Raw genomic sequence first — 10858 nt, forward strand, 5'->3', positions numbered from 1 at the left:
GCTACAGTTTTGCTTTCGGTTTCGATTCTAGATGATGGCACCCATTTTTTTTTTTCTTTTTAAATCACGATAAATAATATATATGAATAACGAATATATGCGACATCTGGACAAACTAAACTATTATATTTAAGCATATTTTACGAACGGGAAAAGCCAGGCAACCCCCGCTTGTCAGTATAGATATTACTTAATTTCTAAATATCAATTTATAAATGGTCATTATGTTGTATATTTAATAGACTTGGATAGAACTTGGAAAGGAAACGCGTGTAAAAGGTTCCATGAATCACATTTGACAAAATTGGGAAGAGAGCAACAATAAAAAAATACACTTTGATGAGAATTTATTTAATTTGATTTGCTTGATTGTCAGACGAGAGAAGAAATGATTCAATCTTCCTTTCCTTCACTCTATCCCGGCAATATAAATAACGAATGCAATAAACAAGAGGTACGTATTGTAGTCGTCCATGTTAATGTATTCCAATTAACAACAATTGGACGGGTTTCAGTCTGCCCAAAAGAGGTCCCTATTCTTGCACTGACAATAAGTATCCGCTGAAAAGTCACCATCATCGTCGCCAAAAAAGCATCTGCCGAAGTAAAATTGCTATATAGCTGCATAAGTTCTTGATCTTATATCCGTATGTAGAAAGTAGGGCTATAACAACAGAATATTCTTTCATTCTTTTGACCCTCGAGTATATATCCGACAAAGTAAGGCACACTTAATCAACTGAGAACCACACCCGTCTATATAAAAACGTAAAATATATTAACGGATATATACTCAAGAGTGAAAACAACGAAAAGAATATGCTGTTGTTACAGCTCTAGTAATAAGTACAATTAATTTAGACCGTTTAGAAAAGTAAACTAACCATTATTGGTTCTAGTTAGGAAGTAACCTACGTGTGTAAATCATGTCTAAATATGTCTGGAGGTAGCGTTAGAGTTAGGGTTAGAATTCAGCTGTGTTGAACAAATGCTAAATTAATGCCACATATTGCGGAATGGCGAAAGCTAATTGTTTATGTAGTGGCCGAAATATGAGGGAAACGATCATTTTAAACAAATACACAAATAAATGAATAAATTCTTACTCTTTGACTATTTTTACTACAATATTGGTTGTTTATTGTACGATATAATCACGTTGACACACTGATTTTCATCAGATCACCGAACTTAAGCAACGTCTAGCCTGGCTAGTACCAGATGGGTAACCATTTGGAAATTCTAGGCGCTGTATGTGCTTTTTGCTTATCTCGGCATTGTTTCCAGTCGTCCTGAACCTCCACTTGCCACTGGTATTTACAAATGTCGACTCAGAAGAGGCGTGGTTAGAGATTGCGCAACTCTTGCCACAAAAATTTCACGCGCAGGCACCTTTACAGTGGCTATCCATAGTCTGTTAAGACTGAAGGAAGCCATTTTGCTTTTTTATTGAGAGCGGAAATACCTTTTCAACAAAAACAACATATTGAATCAATTTCGAATCAGCAAAAGAACGTCCCTGCCAGAAAAAATAAGCGCGAAACACAACGTCTATATAATATCCTTAACTCTATATGATATCCTTAACTCTATATGATATCATTAACTCTATATGATATCCTTAACTCTTATGTGTTTAACTCATTGAACTTAATATTTCTTTTTCTTTTCTAGGAATACATAAACTTTCTATCGGTTTTATTATCGCTTAAAGTTACTATTTATTTGCAACAATGTGGAGAACATCCAGTTTCTAAAGAAGGGGCACTTTGGATCGAAACAAAAATAAAAGGGGTTTTAGTCTCCAAGAACTTCTCCTTCACTAACCGAAGACAGAATAGATTAAGTAAAGTACCAAAACAGAAAATTTGACAAGTTGACAATTTGACAAGTTGACAATTGGTTTAATCCAAGAAAAAGCGAAAATTTTGAATGCACGTTATTTTATACGTCGTCTTATAGGATACTGTCGATTAATGCGTTAGACACCTGCACCGAATTGTACACTAAAAAACTATTTCTAATGGCGTAGCATTTAAGCATAGTTTACACTTATAAGAAAGACTCTTTCTCGCTTTGTTTAGATTTTCAACTGGATAAATTTTTGTTAATAGTTTTGTTTATACAAGAACAATGAACTACGTGTTGTTTTTGTTGTTGTTGTTTAGCCGACACATTGGAATCATTTTTTATCAGCGAGTTGCACACCTGCAACGCATCGTAAACCGAATGAAAATAAGACATTCCAGTCGGCGCAGTTTGAGACAACGGGTTATCTTTGCTGATAAAACTGGCCTACGTGTTCAGTACTTCATTCAACAATATTCAAAGAACTGTTGTTGCTTCCAGGCAATTCTTTCCTTTCTTACAATTTTGTGATTTTACTTGCTAGTTTTAATGATGCAAAAATATGAACATCAAATCTACTTTTCAGGGATGTTATATAGGGTAATTTTTATCATTATGTAAAATGAACTTTAGGCAGTATAAAATAGCAGATTCTTAACCTCAAAAGATACATTAAGTTATATAGCATAGTTTTAACATATAGTGGCGTTATTAAAAATCTAATTAAATAAAACAGGCATTTCATTAAAAATTTAATTAAATAAAACAGACAGCTCATTAAAAATTTAGTTAAATAAAACAGACAGTTCATTAACTATTTAATTAAATAAAACAGACAGTTCATTAAAATGAGGTAACGTTGACCCTAATGAGTATTTAGGTTGACAACCGTTGTCAAAACAAAGTGCGATTGGGTTTACAATTAGTTGCACAAAGATGACGTTATCTAATGTAAATTTATGGTTAGTCGAACTATAGATAGAAATAATAGGGTAGACTGGACACTCAACTTATGATAATACTTTGTTTAGTAATGTTAGTGGTATTCCCCTTCCATCATCTAATGATTATGCAACACAAACTCTCAAAGGCGGGGATAGAATAGCCAACAGGCGAAATAGAACGAAATTTCATTTTTGTTGACATTGTAATTATTTATATTATAATTTACTCAGTGTTGCTTATTAACTAGTGTTCCTTAGAGTTTGAATGACGAGATTATTTATTTATTATCATTATTTACTCGAAGTTCTCACGCCAGTAATCACCAGTGATTGCTCACTAATAATTGGGGTTCCCTGGAATCTGAGTGACAATCTGAGTTTCAATCAGATTTTCAGTACTCACCGCCTTATTCAATCATTGCCAAATACTTTTTATTATCACAACGGCCGTATGCCATTGGTTTCTTGCTAGCAGTGGCCATTGGTCTATATTACATTTAAATATATTATAAGGTTACTGAAGTTAGGTAACGTTATGATAACACTTTTTTTTGTATAATGTTAGTGGTATTCCCTTTCCATCATCCAAAGAATATGCGACGCAAAGTCTGAAAGGCGAGGATAGAATAGCCAATGCAAATTGAAGGTGCAATATGACGTCAAAAAAAAAGCCGGGCAATCCCTCAGTGGTATACGGCAGGGACACCGCAGACAAACTCTTCTCCAACCGATAACATAAAGCCTCACATGATGGAATTCCTAGAACAGCTCTTGCTGAAGAATCTCACTATGTAGGACTGATTTTCGAATACATATACTAGTTTTGTATAACGTACTTAAAATACAGTTAATGATTACGCAACCGTGTCTTCCCCCTATAAATAATCGTTGTGCATGCACTCTCTAAGCTATGCACAGTCTGCTGAGACAAAAGGACACAACTAATAGCAAGCGTTATTATTGTCACAATATTGTTTGTGGTTAATACAAAAATGCACGCACATCTATTAATGCACATTATACGAGCATTAATAGTAAAATGAAACTTCATTTAAAGAATGTGGATGGGGACTTTTAATTATTTGAGCGATTGTTAATTAATGGTCGAGAAAAAGAGAAAAATGAGAATGCCCTTCTCCACATATACAAGTCAATGTTTGTGTGTCTGTGTGCGTAATGTTTGTGTCTTCCATACAGAATGAAAGGTAAGGGAATCTACATGAAATTTAAAAGTGTATTACTAAATAAAATTTATTAGGGAAGACAATGGAAGTGGTTTTGAATATCTAACTGAACCCTTAAAAGGGATATTAGGGCATAACTGAAAACTCTAAATATATGATAGAGTGTTTTATCAAATTTAAATCATACGCATAAGCTTTTATGTGGGAAGACAATGGAAGTGGTCTTAACTATTTAAGTACCCTTCTAACCTAAGGGATTTATGGGGGCTAAGCTTCCTTTAAACATTAAATCTATCCAATTTGAATGGAATTTATATCATCCGAATAAAATTCATAGGGGTAAACAATGAAATTCGTTCCGAATCTTTAAATTACCTACATACGTATATGACGAATTTCTACACCCCACCGTTTAAGTGAGCTATGGAGACATAAACTCCTTAAAACTTTGATACCTGTATCCAATATTTAGAAAATTAAAAGCATATCAATAATGCATTAATTCAGAAAGTTTCCAACGTTTCAGCGTCTTTCAACTATGTTAGGAGGACGAGCATAATGAAAACAAACAACACACAATTGAGGGTTCCCAATAGTTTGTAATAACAACAAACAAACAAAAAGAAAAAAAACAAAAAAAAAAACAACGATAATCTTTGTCAAAATATGCTTGCTACGTAATTTTACAAGATATTCCCCATCACAGATTATGTAAAAGTTATAACAATTTATAACAACAACAACAACAAATTCTGAATTGAAAATCAAAGAGAAAGTTAAAACCTACTTTTTTCTTGTAAAATCCTTCATAAAAAAAAATGATTTTCTTTCATTTCCTTGCGAAATTCCGATTTTGGTAAAATCCCATGTTTCTCCGATTTTTTTTAAAAAGCATCCGAATAAAGTAAAGTTCTCAAGTAAAAGATTTTAGCTACGTTTTTTTTTTCATTCGTTTTTGTTTCCTTTGGGTTTTTTTTCAGAATTGGAGAATTGAGAAATCAATTCGAGTCATTTCTTTTTTTCTTTTTTGTAATCATTATTTGAAATTTTAGTCTGACAATCGTGGCGGACGTAATTGGCATTGCTATGAAGATGGCACAAAGTGCATGATAAGAAGAAATTATTGAGTACAAACTAAAATTATTATATAAATAAATAATACGATTGATATGATGTATTACTTTAAATTATAATCAAGTAATAGAACTAAATGTATATTCTAGCGTAATAGCACTAAACAACCTGTGAATAAAAATGCTATAAAAGTAAAACAAGAAATAATAAAATAAATAATTATATTTGTTCTCCAAAATAATAGAGAAGAGAAATAAAATGCTTAAAACGAGATTTATTTTAATTAAAACAAAGTACTTAAAAGATAAGAAACACTACACCTGTAAATAATGTTACCACTTTATGAAATTTACAAAATTAACTTATTAAAGTTTTGTAGTGTACATATAATTAATTAGAAAGTTTTTAAAACTTAATGGAGTTACGAAGTCGATTAGTAAGTTATAATATCAATTAATGGAATTCTGAAACTTTTTGTTCAAAGTATAGGGGAAAAAATGCAAATTATTACAAACGAGACACAAATAAAGCGTCTCTACTAACTACTTCAATTATTTCAGTTTTATTAATTGCGCCAAAATTAACATATACGAACACATAAAAACTGACCATCCCCTCGTAACAAAGATAAGCCTTTCATTTTACGCAGATAAATAGACTTGTTTTCTTTTTAATTCTTATTTATATTTGTTAACCCGGACATCCCTATCATATGAAGATATTGTATGCAACTAACAATCCCTATTTTCATTATATCGATTCTCTATCATTTGTCGGCAGAGTTGCGTCCCTTTTTGTCCATTAATCTGCGACCGGCACCAGCAAACGACTGGGAGTTTATGGTTGTCAAAGTAGTAAAGCTGTTTGGAAAATAGCAGTAGACACAACAGCGGAATTCCTTGTTGTGTTCTTCATCACTGACAGTTAAAGCACTCCGTAGCAGAAGCAGCCGAAAAGAAGATCTTCCGTGCGATTCCATCGTTTCGTCTGTCAGTACAGCAGTAGGCGTTGTAGTTCCATTTAAAGGTGTAGGCGTCCAACAGTGACTGAATAGATTGGACCAGTATAAAATAAATTAAAAAAAACCCCCAAAAAACTGTTAATCGTCGTTGGAGAAGAAGTCATACTAGTTGACAAAAGTGTTTGTGCTTTTATTTCTTTTACTTTACTTTTTTTTTCTTTTTTACAAATACAACACATGGAAAACACAGGACCAAAAACATTGAGTACTTACGCAGAATACGGGTCGTGCTATTTTTTTAGATACTATTTTCAAATTAAATTAAATTATTACGGTATCTTTTGTTTATTAAATTGTTCAGTGAAAGTACAGAATAATTGGATTAAGCCACACAATCCCTATCTTTGAGAATGTTTTTTCTAAAAAACTATCGCTTTAATTTAGCACGGTCCGTAGTTTGCCGAAGCGCCAAACATCGACTCATAATTATAATTACAAAAGTTGTCAAGAAAGCTGTGTTTAAAAATTGAAAACTAAGTTTCTATCATGGAAAAGTCCATTAGCTTTTTTATGCCAAAAAGTTAAGAAATGCCAAATTTTAATTTGGACAAAATCTAAGTTCTCCACAAAAGGCATCGTAAGTTCCAAAAATTAAAATTGCCTCAATATTAGAGGATTTCGCCATCGAAGCCCGAACATATACATTTTATTGTTTATTAGCAAATGATACATACATATATATATATATATATATATATATATATATATATATATATATATATATATATATATATGTATTTCAACATGTACAAATTAGGCACACGACCAGCAAAAGTGTTAGTGAAAAGACATGTATCTAATTATTTACTAGTCGGATTTTGTCTGCAAAAATCTTGCTTCTTTTATTTTGCCGTCATTTGTTCATCACTTTTCACTTCACCAATCACCACAATACCAGATTTACAATACCAGATATACAAGTATATGTTTAATTCTATGTTGTTCTCAAAAAATATATACTATCTGCTTTATTATAAAGAGTATTACACCCCCATATATATATATATATATATATATATATATATATATATATATATATATATATATATACTTCTTTCGCAAAGCGCTAGGATAAAAAAAACAAGATCCAAACGCGACCACTACGTTTTTTTGTGTTTCCATGTTTTGCTTCTTATTTTGTGCCAAGTGATAAGTTTGTGTTTATTTTTAACATTCAGACAGTTTTTATCTATCGTTTTTTTTTTTCTCATTTCTCCATGACTTCTTAATTTCATATTTGTGTGAAATTTTCATCATCATCATCATCATCAGCATCATCATCATCATCATCATCATCATCATCATCATCATCATCATCATCATCATCATCATCATCATCATCATCATCATCATCATCATCATCATCATCATCATCATCATCATCATCATCATCATCATCATAATAATAATAATAATAATAATAATAATAATAATAATAAAATTTAGAAACCTCACTATGTCTGTCTGTTTGTCTGTCTCAGTTTTTTTTTTAACTCAAAACGCAGAAAGACGTTCCGATGATTGTATTTTTTGTGGGCTATGCTTTTTTGCGGTTTTAGCCGGTAAAAATATCCGCTAAGGGACCAAAAGTGACAAAATTGGAACTTGATAGGTTTAAGTCAATTAAACTTAATATTAGTACGCATGCGCACATATAGGCACATTCATAGGTTAAAATCGGTTAAATTTTAAGTATTTATTATTATTATTATTATAAAAAAAAACATTTTGAATCACTTCTATGTATTGGGTATAATATAATATATATTATAATCGATAGAGAATCAATTCTATAAGAATAAATACGAAATTTGCATTAATTAAAATACTATATTTTAGCATATTTTACGACCGGGCAAGGCCGGGCAGCAATATATATATATATATATATATATATATATATATATATATATATATATATATATATATATCAACTGGTGTTTATATAAGTTTACTTACGAAAAGCACTTTAGTACTTTAAAACAATATTCTTCAGTACATATATATTCTACACGTTGATCCCCGAAAAATAATACTCAAATGTTCTTGCAATCAAAATTATTCTAAAAGAGGGATCGATCGACATAATGGAAAATATTTTTATAGGAATGCGCTTAACGATGAAACTAATAATAATCACACTTAAGCGTGACATTACGACGAATCGAACAACGAACGAATACAACCATTTATAGAGCTGCATTTACTTATTTAAAAAGAAAAAGTTTTCAAATTTGCGTGTGACAGAGCAAAGAAACTGCTATTTAAACTTAAACGTTAGATACCGATGACCCGACCGACAGAGTCTCTTACTGCGATGCTTAGTCGCATTGTAAAAAAAAAAAAGAAAAGATGTTCACGTTTAATCGCTATGAACTGAGCTATGAACTTGCTGTTTTAAACGAAAACGTGATCAACGCACGTGCACAACATTTTATTAGACTTTATTCGGATAAACCAAGTACTAGATGGATTTGTCGCTCGCTATCGTTTCGCGAACTTTCCTATTTGATTGGTTGGTTGTTTTTGTTTTATGGCATATCAACCCTTTTCAGGTTATTTAATGCCGAATCCTAAGATTTTGAAGAAAATTTTTTTAATAGAATATATTTGTTGTTTTCACGTCGGTTTCTATTTTAACCCATAGATGGGACCCAAACAGGTACTATCACTCCGGGTCAGAGTGGACCTGAGAGCAATGGTAATTAAAGGGTGGATCCACATCCCCAAAGCCCACAAGCTGGGGCCTCACCACTGGATATAGTTTAAGGTCATATCCAGGACCCCCGTTGAGGGACTTTTACCCCCTGAAGGGGGGCAGTCAGCGAATTCTAATGCCCCACCGACAGGACCTTTTCCTATTTGAAGTTATGGAAAAGGGTGGTCTGTAAGGGAAGTCACCATTTTAGGTAATTACCAGTTTGGGGGGTGGCATTTTGGCGTTTTACATTGGAGTGATTAAAATGGGAGAAAGACGAGAGACATGTTATAGGAAAAGGACAAAACAAATAAAAAGTTGAGAGGCATAGATTCATACAAGAAATAGTTTATGTGTTTAATAATAAAGGATTACAGCAATAGAAGGAATAAAATGTTCGTGAATGTTAAGAATTCTTGTAGAGCAAAGGAGAATCTTTTATTAAGATATAGAAGAATTTCGACAGTTTTAGTGCCATGTGTCGCATGCGTTTAAAATATAGCACTAAAATTTCTCCGCTTAATTATATGAATTATATTTTCTTAATTAAACATTATTAAAAAGTGTCTATTACTGTTTATATTATTTGAAAGAAATTGTAAAAATGTTTAAATATTGTTGAGTGTGTGTGTTCGTTAAGTTACGATTGATTTTAATCATCTCTTTTAATGACAACAGCCCCCCAATAAGCCACTGTTGCATGCGTGCTGTCAGTTCTGGATTCAAGTACGGAAGAGAGAGAAAAGATGCAGAAATATTTGGGTTTAACATCTCTATTTACTTCGTTACGTGCTCAGTTCGTCTGAAAAATGACGTATGTTTGGGCAAGCTACGTGCCTACATCAATCCACTATGAGTTTTTAAATGAAAGATATTTAACTATTAAACCCGAAACAATATATTCTTATACATAAATATTAATATATTGGTAAATTCGAGGCAAATTTATTTAACTTTTTATACGTGACTCTAAAGAAAAGATTAAAAAAAGCAATTACTTTGATTTTTTTGCTTCCAGTTTAGAAATACATCGCAATTTGTTGCAGAGTAGGCCAGTCCCACAAACGACAGAAACATTTAAACAAACATACCTAGTATTTGCTTATTAAATAAAACAATATTGCAAAACAGAAATATTTGTTATATTAATATCCAAACATTTATCGCATTAAATAACAGCAAACATAATAAATTAATAAAATCCTTTTATTTAAAATCAATATGCAAATATTTTTTTTATACATAAACTCCATAGAAAACAGATTTTCAGATTTTCTATGCTTGGATTAACTTGAATAAATCGTTTTTATGCTTTAGCACTAGCATGAGAAAAGAACTCTATTGTTGTATATATTCATTGAGATTAACAAACGTTGCTTTAGTACTTTTATGTCTCAGTATGAAAGTTAAAATAGAAATACTCTGCTACTAAGCCTTATGACTAGAATCGTTGTTCAAAATTTGATCATCATTATTATGATTTTAGAAAACGTTTTAAAAGTATGGTCTCAGCTTAAGAGGTTTTAAGAAATAAATTGAAATTCAGAAGATTTTATTGAAAATAAATCAAATTCTATGCAAATATGAAATATTTCGATTTCCAAGTTTTTAAACATAATTTTTTTTTTTACTTTACCCCCGAGAATACTTTAAAATATAAAAATATAAAAAAGAAAGTGAGGAAGATTGATTAAGTAATGTCTAATATTAAATTTGCTAAAATTTCACAAAAATTTGAGAAATCTAGATTTGCATTAATACCTCGTTTGATCATTTTGGATTTTATAATGCCTGCGCCCTTATTAGTTACTAGCAGGACCCGTTAACCGGCGTTTCCCAGTGGTAACATTCACCCTTCCTCGCGTTAAAAGTTCAAATACGGCTGTTATTTTTGTTGTTGGCCAAATATTTAATTACTAAGGTCTCTACTGCCAAAGTTGCCTAATCAGTTGTTTTTATTTTTTAATAAGTGTAATAACAATATGTACCTCGAACGCTCGCCACAGCATGATATGCATTCTCTATATTGGTTATGCATTTTTGGTAACGCGCTATTTGTAAATATTGTTTTCAGGTTAAATTCAAGTTT

The 10858-nt window shown here is 31.5% G+C and overlaps 1 protein-coding gene across 1 annotated transcript in view; it reads right to left on the reverse strand.

Moving 5' to 3' along the window:
• Nucleotides 1-6028, reverse strand: part of LOC145296062 (galanin receptor 2b-like) — a 263795-nt gene extending 257767 nt beyond the window's left edge. The window contains exon 1 of the mRNA XM_080142129.1: nt 4764-6028. The gene's annotated coding sequence lies outside the window, so the exon portion shown is untranslated. The remainder of the gene's footprint in view (nt 1-4763) is intronic.
• Between the last annotated feature and the right edge of the window lie 4830 nt (nt 6029-10858).

The sequence above is a fragment of the Euprymna scolopes genome, chromosome 16, assembly GCF_053919585.1.
Source record: "Euprymna scolopes isolate OS-2025 chromosome 16, ASM5391958v1, whole genome shotgun sequence".
Lineage (NCBI taxonomy): Eukaryota > Metazoa > Mollusca > Cephalopoda > Sepiida > Sepiolidae > Euprymna > Euprymna scolopes.